The sequence below is a fragment of the Ruditapes philippinarum genome, unplaced genomic scaffold (genome assembly GCF_026571515.1).
Source record: "Ruditapes philippinarum isolate M1 unplaced genomic scaffold, ASM2657151v2 ctg16618_1_1_1_1, whole genome shotgun sequence".
NCBI classification, from domain to species: Eukaryota; Metazoa; Mollusca; class Bivalvia; order Venerida; family Veneridae; genus Ruditapes; species Ruditapes philippinarum.
The window spans coordinates 1-19,456 of NW_026854876.1; the positions used below are offsets into that span (position 1 = coordinate 1).

The 19,456-nt window shown below is 33.1% G+C and overlaps 4 non-coding genes across 4 annotated transcripts; all 4 read left to right on the top strand.

The window, feature by feature from the left end:
- Positions 1–2,567: 2,567 nt before the first annotated feature.
- On the top strand, positions 2,568–2,653 carry Trnay-gua (transfer RNA tyrosine (anticodon GUA)). Its single transcript is given in 2 exon segments — positions 2,568–2,604; positions 2,618–2,653. It is a non-coding gene; the product is annotated as a tRNA-Tyr (tRNA).
- Positions 2,654–4,295: 1,642 nt separating this feature from the next.
- Trnay-gua (transfer RNA tyrosine (anticodon GUA)) lies at positions 4,296–4,381 on the top strand. The gene is given in 2 exon segments: positions 4,296–4,332; positions 4,346–4,381. It is a non-coding gene; the product is annotated as a tRNA-Tyr (tRNA).
- A 3,698-nt stretch (positions 4,382–8,079) lies between these two features.
- On the top strand, positions 8,080–8,165 carry Trnay-gua (transfer RNA tyrosine (anticodon GUA)). Its single transcript is given in 2 exon segments — positions 8,080–8,116; positions 8,130–8,165. It is a non-coding gene; the product is annotated as a tRNA-Tyr (tRNA).
- Positions 8,166–9,804: 1,639 nt separating this feature from the next.
- Trnay-gua (transfer RNA tyrosine (anticodon GUA)) lies at positions 9,805–9,890 on the top strand. The gene is given in 2 exon segments: positions 9,805–9,841; positions 9,855–9,890. It is a non-coding gene; the product is annotated as a tRNA-Tyr (tRNA).
- The last annotated feature ends 9,566 nt before the right edge of the window (positions 9,891–19,456 follow it).

Consider the following 19,456-nt stretch of genomic DNA (forward strand, 5'->3'; position numbering starts at 1 on the left):
TACTTTAAAAAAAATGAATTGGAACTCCTGTAACTCTCGCCATCTTTACTCTGAACGGAAAAGGCCCTAAGCGCATGCTCAAGCGTCGTGTCAGACTTGACATCGTGACGTCACAACTGTGCAGATGAAATTGTGAATTCGTGAATTCATGAATTCACGAATTCATAATTTCACGATTTCACTTTAAAAAAATGAAATCGTGAATTCATGAATTCACGATTTCATTATTTCATTTATTCAGGTTTTTTAAGAGAAATCGTGAAATTATGAAATCGCGAATTCATGAATTCGCTATTGCATTATTTCACGATTTCACTTTAAAAAATGAAATCGTGAATTCGTGAATTCATGATTTCACGATTTCATTATTTCATTTATTCAGGTTTTTAAAAGAAATCGTGAAATTATGAAATTATGAATTCATGAATTCACGATTTAAAAATTCAACATTTCACTCTAAAAGTAATGAAATTTAAAATCTTGAAATCATGAATTCGTGAACGTGAAATGTCACCACCGGTCTTTCATATGATTTAATTCATTTATTCATTATTGTATATTTAGAGGATTTTACGTAGATATCTTCGAAATGTTATATGATGTACGAAAGATGAAAAATGAAAAAGTTTCAATCCAGAGCTGAAAGTAGAGTTAATATTTAAAATAAGTTCGCTGTTTTATCATTTATGTACAGATTTTTTTCAACATAAAAATGTTGATAATATGACCTTGTAAAAAGACAGAGGTGAAAATGACTAATAATAATAATAATAATAATAATAATAACGATTATAATAAATAATAATGATAATAATAATAAAATCTTTATTTATAAAAGGTCTCAGTAAGAAGTATAATTATTTTCGGTATTTTCGGTATTGCCTTCTGATTTAACAATAACAAAGAAAAATCTTTACAAGTATTTAAAATCTTTTGGTATATAAAAATATATAATATTATATATTATTTAAATAATTGAATGTTAAGGTTGGATTTTTTTATTTATCCATCCATTAATTGTAGTAATTATAGATAAACTCGAAATGATTAAAAAAAAAACAAATAAAAAATGACGATAATAACCTTTACAACAATTAAAATATAAAGAGATCAATCATGTATCTTACTGTAAACTTAGAAAATAAATTTTACAGTTGTTTCTGAAAGATTGTAAAGTCGAACATTGTTTGATAGTAATAGGTAATTCATTCCAAACGTCAATACCGAAATAAGAAAAAAATCCTTAAAATAATTTACATGAGGTATACTTATCAGAGCAAGACTTTATGAGCGATTGAGCGTAAATTATGTAATTCATTGTGAGATAAACTAATAATTTCACTCATATACAACGGTGCCAGATTGTTTAAAGATTTATACACAATTGCTCTTTAAATTGAATTTCAGCCATTCAAGTTTATTAAAAAGATCTAATGTTGGTGAATTATTTCTATTAATTTAAAGTACAATTTTTGCAGCTGTTTTTTTTAATTGAGTTTACTTTATTGATGTATGAGTATGTGTCCTTTCCTTATACCGTACAACAATAGTCAAGTACAGGAAGGATGTAAGCGTTGTAATATATCTTTTTTACTTCGTCAGTAAGGTACAAAATGAAATGTTTGAAGAGGGCAATTTTTTGTATTTAGTTTTTTTGCAAACATAGTCTATTTGATAATGCCAGTTTAATGTATTATCTACATAAATGCCCAATAACTTTTGAACTGTAACATTTTCAAGAGTTGTATCATTTACTTTCAGTAGGAGAGGATTACATTTCTTCACCTTTTTTGAAAAACCAATTATCATGCATTTTGTTTTTATTGGATGCAAAGACATTTTATTAAGGATACACCAATCACTTATATAATTTAAATCTTTTTGTAAATTATCTGGTATTTCCAATAAACCATCACCGCATTGGTATAGTGTAGAGTCATCCGCATACACGTCTATATTAAGGTAATTCTGCTTTGTCAGCCATGTTTGTTTTCACCAAGTAGGTCCAAAGTGAAAGTAGACCAAAATTCATATAACAAAAAAGCACAATGTAAAATGATGAACCATTTCAAAATGCACCTCCAGGTCTATGTTTTAAAGACTATTAAAAAAGCAAGTATTTTGTATTTGCTGCAAACAATAGCATTTGTCAGCGCTAAAACAGACCTTAAACTGGATTTTGCCATTCATGAAATGTGCATAAAACTTGACTACAGATAGAACATGGTCTTCAGAAATGTAGCACATTCAAGGTTAATATTCTTATTGTAATCATTTTTATTTTTAATAGTCTATAAAACATAGACCTGGATGTGTACTTTCAAATGGTTCATCATTTTACATTGTAATCTTTTTTTGTTATATGAATTTTGACATAGGCTGACAAAGCAGAATCACCTTAAGATCACAGAATTATAACACAAAAAAATGTTCTTTCTCAATTTACTTTCCAATGCAAATCAAATAACACAATATTGCATTATAACATTTTTTTTAATAATATGTGTATCATAACTTTTAAAAATATATCTAAATTAAATGTATTATATAAAACATTCTACATTCATCCCGTGATAGCTCAGTTGGTAGAGCGAAGGACTGTAGTGGTTATTCTGTCATCCTTAGGTCACTGGTTCGAATCCGGTTCGCGGGACTCCATCTTTTTTTTTCATCAATTTTTGATATATTTTACAGCTTGAAAAAGTTTCGATATATTCACGCCTACTAAACGGTGGCTCTTTCACATTTTGGTGATCTGTTTAAATGAGAGCCATCGACACTTCCGTTGCAGAGCCCTCGATGAAAACAAGGCTGAAAAAGGTAAGAAATGTTAGTAAAAATATCAATTTTACAGGATCATGCTTGTTTTTCAAAAATCGAAGAATGTCATGCCACGTAGAACATTTTTCTCATCATGTTGGGTGCAGTTTCGATAAGAAATACCCTGACATGACGTTGCTAGAACTTTTACCAAATATAACATCGTGTGTTTTCTTTTACGAGGAGACACATTTTGAGTGATTTCCCTACCGTAAAGTATATGCTGGCCAATTTAATCTTGCATATAGCATTGTCCCAACCTCCTCTTTGGACCAACACAAAAAATAACTTACAGAACTTAGTTGAAAACCAAATAATCACATTAATTTGTATTATTTGTGATTGAGCCATCGACAAGGTGCTGGCGCCATCGGCAATGTGAATGAGCCCTCGAAAATGTGATGGAGCCAACACTATCATTCATTTTGTGATAATATGATGGAGTGTAACCGTTATTAATATACCTAACTGATCAACATATACAATTTCATATGCATCGTGTCACCGGGATGACATATTAAAATAAAATACGCGATTTGATTATTCGAATTCATTAAAATTGAAGTAATAAAGGTCACTTGTGTGCACGATTGAAGAATGCAATAGTCCATTCTGCACAAAGACAGACAGAACGGACCACATACGGAAAAAACACAATGCCAATAAGCTGAATAGTGGGAATTGTGAGAAAATTTTGCTTATGAACGCAACTTAAAACAACACCTCCAAAGATGCGGAAAAAGTATAAAGAATAACCACACATGCAATTATTGTACCCCATAGGCATGTTTGCCGTATGTGGTCCGTCCTGTCTTTCTTTGTGCAGAATGGACTATTGCATTTTTCAATCGTGCATACAAGTCTATATTAAGGTGATTCTGCTTTGTCAGCCATGTTTGTTTTCACCAAGTAGGTCCAAAGTGAAAGTAGACCAAAATTCATATAACAAAAAAGCACAATGTAAAATGATCAACCATTTCAAAATGCACCTCCAGGTCTATGTTTTAAAGACTATTAAAAAGTAAGTTTTTTTGTATTTGCTGCAAACAATAGCATTTGTCAGCGCTAAAACAGACCTTAAACTGGATTTTGCCATTCATGAAATGTGCATAAAACTTGACTACAGATAGAACTTGGTCTTCAGAAATGTAGCACATTCAAGGTAAATATTCTTATTGTAATCATTTTTATTTTTAATAGTCTTTAAAACATAGACCTGGATGTGAACTTTCAAAGGGTTCATCATTTTACGTTGTAATATTGTTTGTTATATGAATTTTGACATAGGCTGACAAAGCAGAATCACCTTAAGATCACAGAATTATAACACAAAAAATGTTCTTTCTCAATTTACTTTACAATGCACATGAAATAACACAATATTGCATTATAACATTTTTTTTAATAATATGTGTATCATAACTTTTAAAAATATATCTAAATTAAATGTATTATATGAAACATTCTGCATTCATCCCGTGATAGCTCAGTTGGTAGAGCGGAGGACTGTAGTGGTTATTCTGTCATCCTTAGGTCACTGGTTCGAATCCGGTTCGCGGGACTCCATTTTTTTTCATCAATTTTTGATATATTTTACAGCTTGAAAAAGTTTCGATATATTCACGCCTACTAAACGGTGGCTCTTTCACATTTTGGTGATCTGTTTAAATGAAAGCCATCGACACTTCCGTTGCAGAGCCCTCGATGAAAACAAGGCTGAAAAAGGTAAGAAATTTTAGTAAAAATATCAATGTTAAAGGATCATTCTTGTTTTTCAAAAATCGAAGAATGTCATGCCACGTAGAACATTTTTCTCATCATGTTGGGTGCATTTTCGATAAGAAATACCCTGAAATGACGTTTCTAGAACTTTTACCAAATATAACATCGTGTGTTTTCTTTTACGAGGAGACACATTTTGAGTGATTTCCCTACCGTAAAGTAGATGCTGGCCCATTTAATCTTGCATATAGCATTGTCCCAACCTCCTCTTTGGACCAACACAAACAAGAGGGCCATGATGGCCCTGAAGTCGCTCACCTGTATATAGGCCCCCGGAGCTGGGCCAGTTTAAACCCCAGGGCTTTTATTTGAACAAACTTGGTAGACACCCATTAGAAGATATTTCATGTTTAACATCTAAGGTCTAGCTGGTCAAGTTTTTTTTTCTTTACACATATAGTTAAAAACAATGACATACTTGGGGCAGGGCCAGTTTTGACCCAAGGGCTTTTATTTGAACAATCTTTGTAGACAATCACTAGAAAATGTTTCATGCTTAATATCTAAACTCTAGCTATTCGGGTTTTTCCAAAGAAGACTTTTTCGTTTTTGCTATACACATATAAGGAAAATCAATGTCAGCCCGGGCGGGGCCAATTTTGACCCCAGGGCTTTTATTTGGACAAACTTGGTAAACATCCATTAGAACATGTTTCATGCCAAATATCTAAGCTCTAGCTCTTTGAGTTTTTTAGAAGAAGATTCTTTAAGTTTTTACTATATGCATATAGGGAAAATCAATGACCCCTTGGGGCGGGGCCAATTTTGACCCCAGGGCTTTTATTTGAACAATCTTGGTAGACACTCATTAGAAAATGTTTCATGCTTAATATCTTAGCTCTAGCTTTTTGGGTTCTTTAAAAGAAGATTTTTTTTTTAAAGTTTTTATTGTATGCATATAGGGAAAATCAATGACCCCCTGGGGCGGGGCTAATTTTGACCCCAGGGCTTTTATTTGAACAAACTTAGTAAACACCAATTAGAAGATGTTTCATGCTAAATATCTTAGCTCTAGCTCTTTCGGTTCTTTAAAATATTTTTTTTTAAGTTTTTACTATATGCATATAGGGAAAATCAATGACCCCCTGGGGCGGGGCCAATTTTGACCCCAGGGCTTTTATTTGAACAAACTTGGTAGATATCCATTAGAACATGTTTCATGCCAAATATCTAAGCTCTAGCTCTTTCGGTTCTTTAAAATAATTTTTTAAGTTTTTACTATATGCATATTGGGAAAATAAATGACCCCCTGGGGCTGGGCCAATTTTAACCCCAGGGCTTTTATTTGAACAAACTTGGTCCACATCCATTAGAACATGTTTCATGCCAAATATCTAAGCTCTAGCTCTTTGGGTTTTTTAGAAGAAGATTTTTTAAGTTTTTACTATATGCATATAGGGAAAATCAATGACCCCCTAGGGCGGGGCCAATTTTGACCCCAGGGCTTTTATTTGAACAAACTTGGTAGACACCGATTAGAAGATATTTCATGATAAATATCTTAGCTCTAGCTTTTTGGGTTCTTTAAAAGAAATTTTTTAAAGCTTTTACTATATGAATATAGGGAAAATCAATGACCCCCAGGGGCGGGGCCAATTTTGACCCCAGGGCTTTTATTTGAACAAACTTGGTAGACATCCATTAGAACAGGTTTCATGCCAAATATCTAAGCTCTAGCTCTTTGGTTTTTTTAGAAGAAGATTTTTAAGTTTTTACTATATGCATATAGGGAAAATCAATGACCCCCTGGGGCGGGGCCAATTTTGACCCCCAGGGCTTTTACTTGAACAATCTTGGTAGACACTCATTAGAAGATGTTTCATGCTTAATATCTTAGCTCTAGCTTTTTGGGTTCTTTAAAAGAAGATTTTTTCAAGTTTTTACTATATGCATATAGGGAAAATCAATGACCCCCTGGGGCGGGGCCAATTTTGACCCCAGGGATTTTATTTGAACAATCTTGGTAGACACTCACTAGAAGATGTTTCATGCCAAATATCTAAGCTCTAGCTCTTTGGGTTTTGTAGAAGAAGATGTTTAAAGTTTTTTCTTTTGGTTGCCATGGCAACCAGAGTTCTGCATGGAATGGAATTCTTTGAACAAATTTGTTAAGGCTTCACACAAGGAACATCCCTGTGAAGTTTCATTAAGATCTGCTATATGGTTTCAGAGGAGATGTCGTTTGAAAAGTGTGAACGGACAACGTACGACGGACGACGTACGACGGACGACGGACGAAGAGTGATCCTAAAAGCTCACCCTGAGCATATGCTCAGGTGAGCTAAAAATAACTTACAGAACTTAGTTGCAAACCAAATAATCACATTTTTATTATTTGTGATCGAGCCATCGACAAGGTGCTGGCGCCATCGGCAATGTGAATGAGCCCTCGAAAATGTGATGGAGCCAACACTATCATTCATTTTGTGATAATATGATGGAGTGTAACCGTTATTAATATACCTAACTGATCAACATATACAATTTCATATGCATCGTGTCACCAGGATTACATATTAAAATAAAATACGCGATTTGATTATTCGAATTCATTAAAATTGAAGTAATAAAGGTCACTTGTGTGCACGATTGAAGAATGCAATAGTCCATTCTGCACAAAGACAGACAGAACGGACCACATACGGAAAAAACACAATGCCAATAAGCTGAATAGTGGGAATTGTGAGAAAATTTTGCTTATGAACGCAACTTAAAACAACACCTCCAAAGATGCGGAAAAAGTATAAAGAATAACCACACATGCAATTATTGTACCCCAGAGGCATGTTTGCCGTATGTGGTCCGTCCTGTCTTTCTTTGTGCAGAATGGACTATTGCATTCTTCAATCGTGCATACAAGTCTATATTAAGGTGATTCTGCTTTGCCAGCCATGTTTGTTCTCACCAAGTAGGTCCAAAGTGAAAGTAGACCAACATTCATATAACAAAAAAGCACAATGTAAAATGATGAACAATTTCAAAATCACCTCCAGGTCTATGTTTTAAAGACTATTAAAAAGTAAGTTTTTTTTTTGTATTTGCTGCAAACAATAGCATTTGTCAGCGCTAAAACAGACCTTAAACTGGATTTTGCCATTCATGAAATGTGCATAAAACTTGACTACAGAAAGAACTTGGTCTTCAGAAATGTAGCACATTCAAGGTAAATATTCTTATTGTAATCATTTTTATTTTTAATAGTCTTTAAAACATAGACCTGGATGTGTACTTTCAAATGGTTCATCATTTTACGCTGTAATATTGTTTATTATATGAATTTTGACATAGGCTGACAAAGCAGAATCACCTTAAGATCACAGAATTATAACACAAAAAAATGTTCTTTCTCAATTTACTTTACAATGCACATGAAATAACACAATATTGCATTATAACATTTTTTTTAATAATATGTGTATCATAACTTTTAAAAATATATCTAAATTAAATGTATTATATAAAACATTCTACATTCATCCCGTGATAGCTCAGTTGGTAGAGCGGAGGACTGTAGTGGTTATTCTGTCATCCTTAGGTCACTGGTTCGAATCCGGTTCGCGGGACTCCATCTTTTTTTTCATCAATTTTTGATATATTTTACAGCTTGAAAAAGTTTCGATATATTCACGCCTACTAAACGGTGGCTCTTTCACATTTTGGTGATCTGTTTAAATGAAAGCCATCGACACTTCCGTTGCAGAGCCCTCGATGAAAACAAGGCTGAAAAAGGTAAGAAATTTTAGTAAAAATATCAATGTTAAAGGATCATTCTTGTTTTTCAAAAATCGAAGAATGTCATGCCACGTAGAACATTTTTCTCATCATGTTGGGTGCATTTTCGATAAGAAATACCCTGAAATGACGTTTCTAGAACTTTTACCAAATATAACATCGTGTGTTTTCTTTTACGAGGAGACACATTTTGAGTGATTTCCCTACCGTAAAGTAGATGCTGGCCCATTTAATCTTGCATATAGCATTGTCCCAACCTCCTCTTTGGACCAACACAAAAAATAACTTACATAACTTAGTTGCAAACCAAATAAACCATTTTTATTATTTGTGATCGAGCCATCGACAAGGTGCTGGCGCCATCGGCAATGTGAATGAGCCCTCGAAAATGTGATTGAGCCAACACTATCATTCATTTTGTGATGATATGATGGAGTGTAACCGTTATTAATATACCTAACAGATCAACATATACAATTTCATATGCATCGTGTCACCGGGATGACATATTAAAATAAAATACGCGATTTGATTATTCGAATTCATTAAAATTGAAGTAATAAAGGTCACTTGTGTGCACGGTTGAAGAATGCAATAGTCCATTCTGCACAAAGACAGACAGAACGGACCACATACGGAAAAAACACAATGCCAATAAGCTGAATAGTGGGAAATGTGACAAAATTTTGCTTATGAACGCAACTTAAAACGACACCTCCAAAGATACGGAAAAAAGTATAAAGAATAACCACACATGCAATTATTGTACCCCAGAGGCGTGTTTGCTGTATGTGGTCCGTCCTGTCTTTCTTTGTGCAGAATGGACTATTGCATTCTTCAATCGTGCATACAAGTCTATATTAAGGTGATTCTGCTTCGTCAGCCATGTTTGTTTTCACCAAGTAGGTCCAAAGTGAAAGTAGACCAAAATTCATATTACAAAAAAGCACAATGTAAAATGATGAACCATTTCAAAATGCACCTCCAGGTCTATGTTTTAAAGACTATTAAAAAAGCAAGTTTTTTTGTATTTGCTGCAAACAATAGCATTTTTCAGCGCTAAAACAGACCTTAAACTGGATTTTGCCATTCATGAAATGTGCATAAAACTTGACTACAGATAGAACTTGGTCTTCAGAAATGTAGCACATTCAAGGTAAATATTCTTATTGTAATCATTTTTATTTTTAATAGTCTTTAAAACATAGACCTGGATGTGTACTTTCAAATGGTTCATCATTTTACGTTGTAATCTTTTTTTGTAATATGAATTTTGACATAGGCTGACAAAGCAGAATCACCTTAAGATCACAGAATTATAACACAAAAAAATGTTCTTTCTCAATTTACTTTCCAATGCACATGAAATAACACAATATTGCATTATAACATTTTTTTAATAATATGTGTATCATAACTTTTAAAAATATATCTAGATTAAATGTATAATATAAAACATTTTACATTCATCCCGTGATAGCTCAGTTGGTAGAGCGGAGGACTGTAGTGGTTATTCTGTCATCCTTAGGTCACTGGTTCGAATCCTGTTCGCGGGACTCCATCTTTTTTTTTCATCAATTTTTGATATATTTTACAGCTTGAAAAAGTTTTGATATATTCACGCCTACTAAACCATGGCTCTTTCACATTTTGGTGATCTGTTTAAATGAAAGCCATCGACACTTCCGTTGCAGAGCCCTCAATGAAAACAAGGCTGAAAAAGGTAAGACATTTTAGTAAAAATATCAATGTTAAAGGATCATTCTTGTTTTTCAAAAATCGAAGAATGTCATGCCACGTAGAACATTTTTCTCATCATGTTGGTGCAGTTTCGATAAAAAATACCCTGAAATGACGTTGCTAGAACTTTTACCAAATATAACATCGTGTGTTTTCTTTTACGAGGAGACAAATTTTGAGTGATTTCACTACCGTAAAATAGATGCTGGCCCATTTAATCTTGCATATAGCATTGTCCCAACCTCCTGTTTTGGACCAACACAAGAAAATAACTTACAGAACTTAGTTGAAAACCAAATAATCACATTTTTATTATTTGTGATCGGTGCTTGCGCCATCGGCAATGTGAATGAGACCTCGAAAATGTGATGGAGCCAACACTATCATTCATTTTTTGATAATATGATGGAGAGTAACCGTTATTAATATACCTAACTGATCAACATATACAATTTCATATGCATCGTGTTATTAAGAGGAGCAGAGGACTGTTGTGTTGCATCAGTGTTTTATCAAAATATATAATTCACCAAGTGAATACAAGATGTAATACTTAAATAAATGATCGTAGCTAACAAAGAGAATTTGCTGTTGTTGTTGTTGTTGTTGTTGTTTTATCAAGATACAATGCCAAACATGTCTTCATCTTATTGTAATGGCAAAAAATGTCTGGTTCGAATCCGGTTCGCGGGATTCAGTTTTCAATCATGCTTGATATATTACTTTACGTTTAAAAAATAATCATAGTCTTTTTTTAGTTTTTAAGTTGTGCATTATATTTAAATTACAAAAAATATTAAATTTCGTAGCTCCCTAAAGCTGCATTGTTGTTGTTTTGTTGTTGTTGTTGTTGTTTTTTTTACAGCGAATAACTAAAATGCTGTCATTTTTATGACAATGGCTCGAATCTGATTTACTTACTCACACAATTGTAATTAACACGACAGTGATTTATAAAGTTTTTGTATCTTACATTTATCTCATGCAGAGTCCATATTTGGCATTTGGCATATCAATATAATACAAAACGTTAAAATATATAATGCATGTTTATCTTGAAACATATCAAAGTCTATGGCTAGTCTCTGAATCTTCTCTTGATAAATAGAGGACTTCAGTATTATTTCACCAAATTAGTTTAAATATTTTTCTTTCAAAAACATATTTTACAGATAACTTAGAAATACATTAATGAAAAAAAAATCAGAACCGAATGCTGATAAAGCTATTTTAAAAATTTTCCTAACACATAATTCATTACTGTGTATTGAGCGGATTCTTCAATGTATTATGACTTACATACATGTATATCAGAATAGAAATGATGCAAATATACTGTATTAAAGAAAAGATAATAAAGAATCTATTCGGTAAGTCAATTGGGGTAAACCGTATAAAGTTTACAAATGAATATGAAAATCGTTCGCTATTTCTTGAACTGCTTGGAATATACGGGTATTTATGTTGTTGTCACCCCTGAATAGAGTTGGTAGAGTAACATTACAGTTAGCCGATATATTGTGAACGAGGATAGTTCGGATATTATTGTTTCGCTAACATTCAAAGAACAAATTAAGCTATGTTCCTGGAAGACTACATTGACACAGGAAACTACAATTCCAAATAATCAAACAATCAAAGTATGTTTTTGAAACAATGACCGCTTAATCATTTTTACTGAAAATAAACATTTCAATTTTATTCTTTGCTCCGAAAAAACATAAGCGTGAATACTGATTGTGTATATTATGTTTATTACAAGAAAAGCATTGATGCAAAGCATCAAATGGCCTCCAAGCAAGAAATGCAGAAAGTGAAGATGAACTAGTTACCATATAATGACAAGATATTCTTATAAACTTTTCAAGGGTTAATTGGTGTTTACCAGAATGAACGGACGGAAAAAATTGTTCATTATGAACATTGACTGGCATGCTAGTGATTAAAATATTGCTTGTTATTTCTTTATGATCGTGATTATAAATAGGAATGGATATACATGTATACAATCATTTCTAATCCATATGTGTAACACCTGGTCAACACCACACTTGTGGAAATGTCCCTTATTATGTTATCGCTGTAAGCGAAGACCCCCTCTTTAGGTATCTGTTCACACTTGATCATGTTTAGCAAAATTGTTTATTATACAATAATTGTAATATCTATTTTAATAAAAGATATAGATTTCATGAATATTGTTTTCCTCTTTTTTGTGTTTTATGTGCTATTTTAATACGGAGTTTTTTACGTTTACTGCTCTTTTTTATTAAAATTGTAAAATAATTTTTACGATTTCATTTGTGATATTGACCGACGATTATAAGTCAAAACATAACTGGAAAAAGTCAGTACATTATGGTTAATCTTTCTATATACATGTATTATATTGCTTATACTTAAAACGTGTACATGAACATTTGTATTTTTTATCATTTTTTAAATTATCAATCAATTAAATAATTCATAAAATCTAATTTGTAACTTTGAATAATTTCTCTGCATCTTTACTAAACACGGATAACAAATTAAATAAAATGTTCAAAGTTAAAAGTGTCATATTATTACCATAAAAATGTTCCTTTTTTCTCTATTATTGTACATATTTATTGTTTTTATCTCATATAGTTAAAAGGAAACATGCTATTGTTGTTGTTGTTGTTGTTGTTGTTTATGTTTATGTATAATAATAATCAATAAATTTGAGAGTTGATCTATGTTTATTAATTATTGTAACCAAACTAAGTGACAAACATTCATTTTGGAAAAAAAGCTTATCTATCTGTAAAATATTTGTTCTGTTCTGCAACGATATCAAACATCTACGCCAAAACCGAGAGAGACCGGACAATAAACGTGTGATACTAATCGTCGGTCACTAGTAAATCCCGGTCAAAATAGACCGGGAGAGACCGGAATAAAAAACGAAGAGACGGAAAAGGTTACTTCATTTGAAAATGTTTGCATTGCGAAATTCTCCTGTTCACTATTCATTGTACACATCGAAACATTTCATTTTTATTAATAATAATCAAGCACACTCATACCGATCTGAATGATCGGCTTTTATTATGACGACTAAAAGGCTTGAGACGTTGCTGTCGCCCTTTCTCATTCCATAAGGGGCGCCGTGCTTCGGCGCGGAAGAGATCAGCTTGGAGTGGGGAAGTCTGCAAGCTTTAGGTCACGAGTTCAAATACGTTTCGCAAGATTTCTGTTAAAATTCGAAAAAAACTGTAATTACAGATTCATTGCAATCTTTAAGAAAACAAAAAATGTTCCTCCCCTTTTTACTTTATAATCACAGCCGATTATCACCTTCCGGCCCTACGCTGACGTGTATTAATGTCTTTAATACACTTGGTAGATCTAATAGTAGCATTTAAAAAAAACAACAAAAAAATCACAAAACTATTATCAAAACAAATAGACTTTGAAGTTCTTTCGTTGAAATTCTTGTCTACTCTTCTACTGTTCTGTACAGAGATGTTTTCTGTTTGTGCGTTCAAAAAGAAAGTTTTAAGTTTTTATTTTCATTTTTTTTCGGAATGAATTTGTCGTATTATTTTTTTCAAATTCCAATAGTAAAAAAAAATGTGTTTGTACTAAATACGCTTAAGGTCTCATAATAAAAATAACGCAATTCGTGCTTACAACCTACTTTCACTTTTACAGTTAACTGTTTGATGACGTTAAATATGACGTCATTGTTTCAGTTTGTGCACGTGCACATGTTCTGCGGGCTGATAACTAGTTCTCGGCCCCGGGCCGCAAACTCATAATAGGTCACGTGACACTCATAATCAGTTGAAACCATAGGCAATTTTGTTACTATATATAGTAACAAGTGTATTAAGTGGGAATAATTGGTGCCTCAGTGTCTCATCTTGTAGCACAATTTATTGTTTTCCTACCAACATTTGGTATCGTTCTTACATCATTGGAGATCAAAATAATCAAATACAAAGATAAACAATTACCGAGAGACGGTATTGTTAGAGATTAAACCAATGTTGTTTCAAATGGAAACACGAAAGCAAGCTAACATAGAAACATCTTTCTTCTGGAACTGTTCCACTGTTACTGAGTTAATAGTTTTTCTTTCATTCCGGGGGTCAATATTCTATATTATAAGTTATATTTAAAAAATATGAACTGCTCATTGAGGTGCTCAAACATGTATCAACGTTTAAATGTTACTTTGTATATTGTTATACTAGTATAAAGGCTGATCTATGACCTCCTTTGATATTGTATATTAAAATTGCTCAACTGTTTTTAATAGAAGGTTAACACTAAGGAGCTTAAAAAGTAGAGATAATAAGGATATTGTCTTACATTTGCAAAATATAAATGTAAAATAAGTTTATCAGGCTTATCTATGTGACAAGTGATAGCATGGTATTAATAAGCAACAATAATAAACAGAACCAAAATGACACAGGAAAAAGTAAATTCAACTTTCCCGTAAATGTCACTTGTAAAAAAAGACAATGCGTAATTAGATTATATAGATTGTTATAAAGCAACATTTTGATATATTAACATAATTTACATTAAATATATAATTTATTATACAGTATATTAAGAGCATTTATAGGATGTAACTAAACCACGCGCACATACGCTGATTAGGTCAACAAATATAACGAACAGTCAGACGATATAAAAAAACATTTGTTTAAAGTGTATAAAGCTATATATATATCAGCTTCCAAACGGCTCATATGAAAGCAATATTATAGTGCATTACCTTATTTTTCTTAAATCATGTAATTATTGCTAAATGGATAATTCCCCGTCACATATTCACGGATAATGCCAAGGATTACTACGGAAATGTGAAATTCCGTAGTCCGCTACGGTTCCAGTACGGACACACAACGGTATGAGTACGGAGTCCGACGGATTTACCATCAAAAGCCTCCGGAGAAACACGGATCTATACGGACCTAATACATCCGTCCACAACTTCTTGGTTGCTCATAAGAATACACATAGAAAACGAATTGCAGCGTTCAATGATTTTGGCGGAGAGGATTCAGCCTTATCGCGTCCGAACCCCGAGACACATCAGGTCCAATTAAAGTGAATTTCTTGAAGGACGCTGGATCCTCAACAAGTTCGGCCATGATAGTTTCATACTAAACATGAAGCGGTCTTCGTCAAAGCCCATAGTCCACCATCTCATCTGTCTTCCCTTACCTGATTAGATATGGACTAGTAATCATAAATAAAAATGTTGATCAATAATGCTTCTCTTTTAATTTTAAGATTTGCTGTTCATCTTACAATTACATTAATTATTGTGATGGTGATGTTTATGTGTTAAAGATATGTAAAAAGCTAGTTAATTAATCTTATTATCACTCAAGGGCCAGTGTCCGAGGCTTATGAGACACTTCGTTTTATGTACATATTTACTCCAATTTCATGATCCAATGTTTGTAAAATATGTAACATTAAATGTTATTCCATTACTTATGAATTGTAGTACAATATTAATATAAAAAATTACTTCTATGCATGTCATCAAGCAGCTCGACCACTGCCTCCGCATTCTGAGCCATTTCAATATAAAGTTGCAGCCAGTAAATGGCAATTATCATTTATTAAATGTTCCCGCAAATATATATATGTCTTATTTTTTAACAAGAGCCCTTAAAAAAGTACATGATACTTAATTCACCCGTACTAAACATTGGTGGGCCGTACCATTCCGTACCGTTTCGTGTTGCAACGCAATAAACCGTATAAGACCGTGCTAATCCTTGCCTCTCCGTAATACAACGTATTACGATCGTGGATTTCCGTGACAATGCCGAATTAATCCGTATGAAAGCCGCAGCTTATACGTAGGGTACCCGTACAAATACGTAGTTCTCCGTACCAAACCGTGGAAATCCTTGACAAGTTGGTGGACTACGAATCAGTACGGACTATTGCGGTTTTCGTACGGACCAGTACGTATCAGTACGGATTAATACGGACTAGTAGGGATACGCTACGGTTGATTTTTACGTAGCAAATTTTTGTGCATGTTCAAAAATTGTCAAGGATCGCTACGGATATACAAGGACTATTGATTACGGTTACAATACGGAAAGCTACTGACCAGTACGGGAATCTACGGACGATGCCGGAATTAATCAGTGGCTCTTCCGTGGGCGTATTCCGTGAATATGTGATTGGGGTATACAACCCTTCTTAAATAGCAGTCTAGTTTTTTTGTTCAATATGTATGTATCCTAAATAGATAGATAGAAAGATAGATATTTATTCAGGTTAAAACACACTTACATGTATACATAAAACAAGCACTTAAGCATTTTATATAAAACTGATGACACAATTGTAATAAAATATTTCGGAAGTTTGTCAGACATAAATATCACAGACGGCTCATTAAATAATAAAATATTATAACTTAAAACAAAATCTAAAACTCTTTCTTTCCTATGACTAGATATCAATTTACTAGTTTAATAAAATGTAAGGACGTAAGTGGAAACATGTATAGAGTAGTGTGCAATAACCTCGGATTGCCCATGAAAGCCCGAAGGCTTATTTCCAATGGGGTCCTTGGATATAAACTTACTATAATATACAATATAAAACACAAAAACATTGAAAAATACAAAACTTTGGAAACTGGAAGATGTCATTTACGTAAAATATCAAACTTTAGTATTTCCATTAACTTTGCTAAAAGGACAACAATAAAACTGAGATCAATATCTAGTCATACTAGTGGATTTAATTATGATTTACTAACCTAACTGTTCTGGTAAATGGGCCTTCACAGAGCTTTTGAAATCTCCTATCTTATTATTTTTTTTATGTATGTTGGCAAGGAATTCCCAAGGGGGAGAATAACGCCGTTCGTTACCCAAACAAACAAGATGGCGGATGCAGCCAAAAAGTAGGTTTTTCCCTTTTTTATCTGAAATTTGTGATGTTCTGATGTTAAAGTACATATAACAACCTTCTACACAATTTTCCTAGCACACTGGATGTTATTTCATGGTGTTTTGTCCCGTACTTTATCTGAAATGCGCGTCACCAGATTCGAAGCGAAATAATTTTCCACTGGTTTGATCGTGGTAACGTACGGCTTTTTCTCTCAAATTCACTGTTTCTTTTACATATATGTATATTATCTGAAAGCACTGACTTAAAAAAGTTGTTATATGTTGTCAAGTAAGCAATCGGCCAATTCTGGCTAGATTTACTGCTGTAAATATTAATATCGGGGCATTTTCCGGAAATGATAACGTATGGCGCACAAAATATCAATGAATACGTACGGCGCATTTTACTACTTAGTGGATTTCCATTTGTCCAATCAGCTGATAATGAATTATTTTTATGTAGGAAATGATAGATATCTGAAAAAAATGTTGGTCAGATCAGAACTAATTAATTGAACAATGCTGTACCATCGGAAATAAATGTCTTTCTAGCTGGTGGCATAATAGATATCCGTTGTTAATATACCAATTAAAACACACGTGTATAGTTTGAGAATATTTTGTATAAAATGCAGAATGGAAAGAAAAGCCTCCACTTTCAGGAAACATTTGTGTAGTGCTGACTTTACATTAAATTTCGCCAGTGTTGTGCGATAAATATGGTCTTATCTCCTAATTGAAAAGAAGAAACGTATTCAGCAGAGCAAAAATGACGGCTTGATATATTTTCTTTTCCAAATCATTCCTAACAAAATTCTGATAAGGAAATCTTAATATTTGAACCCGTCAACATTTACAAATCGAAAAAAGATTGCGACTAGCTTACACCCAGATGAGATGAGCCTGTGTTTATTCATTATGGTCGCTCATTGAAAGAAAAATACAAAACAGAGAAAAATGAATGAATGTAGGTTCTATAATGAGTTTATTGAACAAGTTAGAAAATAATGTTATGCGAAAAACTTAATTGAATTTAGTAAATAAAAAATTTCTGTTTATTAGACGGGCGGTTAATATTGAAACGCTACCATTTAGCGTGACGTTGTGCCACTATGGCGTCAGATATAATTACGCGACATAGCCTCACAGTTTTTTATTATAGTAGACAGTAGACATTTTATTTTATTCCATTTGGCTTCAAAGCCGATGAGGACATAAAACATGCATAATAACGAACAGTTCAAATAAACACGTAACCCTTTCCCTCATAAGCATATTGTGAAAATGGACGTTTTCATTGAAAAGCCTCCTGTTACAAGTTCAAACTGCTATGAAACTTTGAAAAATGTTTCAATACTAATCAAACTTGGCACAAATGTTGACTGGACCATTGCCTTTGTAACGACATGCTCAGTCTAAAATTTCCTGTTACCATGGCAACATGGGGCATCTCAAAATTGCCATAAATCACTATTTTGCCTTGAGTTTTTTCATCAAAATTTATTTCAAAGTACTGCAACTTCTCAAGGGATTGAGATAGAGTCAAAGGCTTTTCAGCGTTGGTTACACGTTACCTTATGATCGACCTGGGGTCATGTTTACATTAGAACATCACGAATTTCAGAGAAAAAAGGGAAAATCCTACTTTTTGGCTGCATCCGCCATCTTGTTTGTTTGGGTAACGAACGGCGTGATTCTCCCCCTTGATTCCAATCATTAATTGCTTTTTGAAAAAAAGTTACATTATCTTTCCCATAACTTCTTGGGACCCTAAAATTGTACTGATTCGACCGAGTTGAATAAGAATGAATGTCTCGAACAGGTATAAAATTTTCTATCATAAATGAAGGGCACTGGTTATTAACAATTTTAAAAACATGATTAAGACGATATTAATGATATTATCGTCCTCACATGAATGAGGGATGAAGATATCGAACGACAACTGGCGGTGTTTTCTCTTTCGGCAGAAATACCTGCATATATCAAAATGTGATATCATGAACACTTGTATACTTTTAGATTTACGCGACAATATAACAAGAATAAGAGCGACAAATACAATTGAGCCAATCACGGAAAGTAGTCCGTTGATGTTTGTAAAAGTTTGGCAAATAAATAAAGTGTCTGGTACTTCATGAATGGGCTTGCCTTCACCTGAATCAGTTGCGCATCTGATGTTATTCCGTCGTAAAATGTATTTTTTGTTTGAACGAAGCCAAATTTTCATCCATCGTGTATGGCAATCACAAATGAATGGATTTCCATCCAATGCTAAGACCTGTCCATTGCTGAAATTAAGGTGTTTAAAAGATCTTGGTATCGTTTCAAGTTTATTATCATTTAATAATAAAGCATCGAAAGAGGCACCTTGTATCATGTCAACAAACGATGTTTCCATGGTTGTAATTGCACATTGAGATACATCAAATTGTGATACGTTTACCAAAATTTCTCTGGAAGAAAGTTTT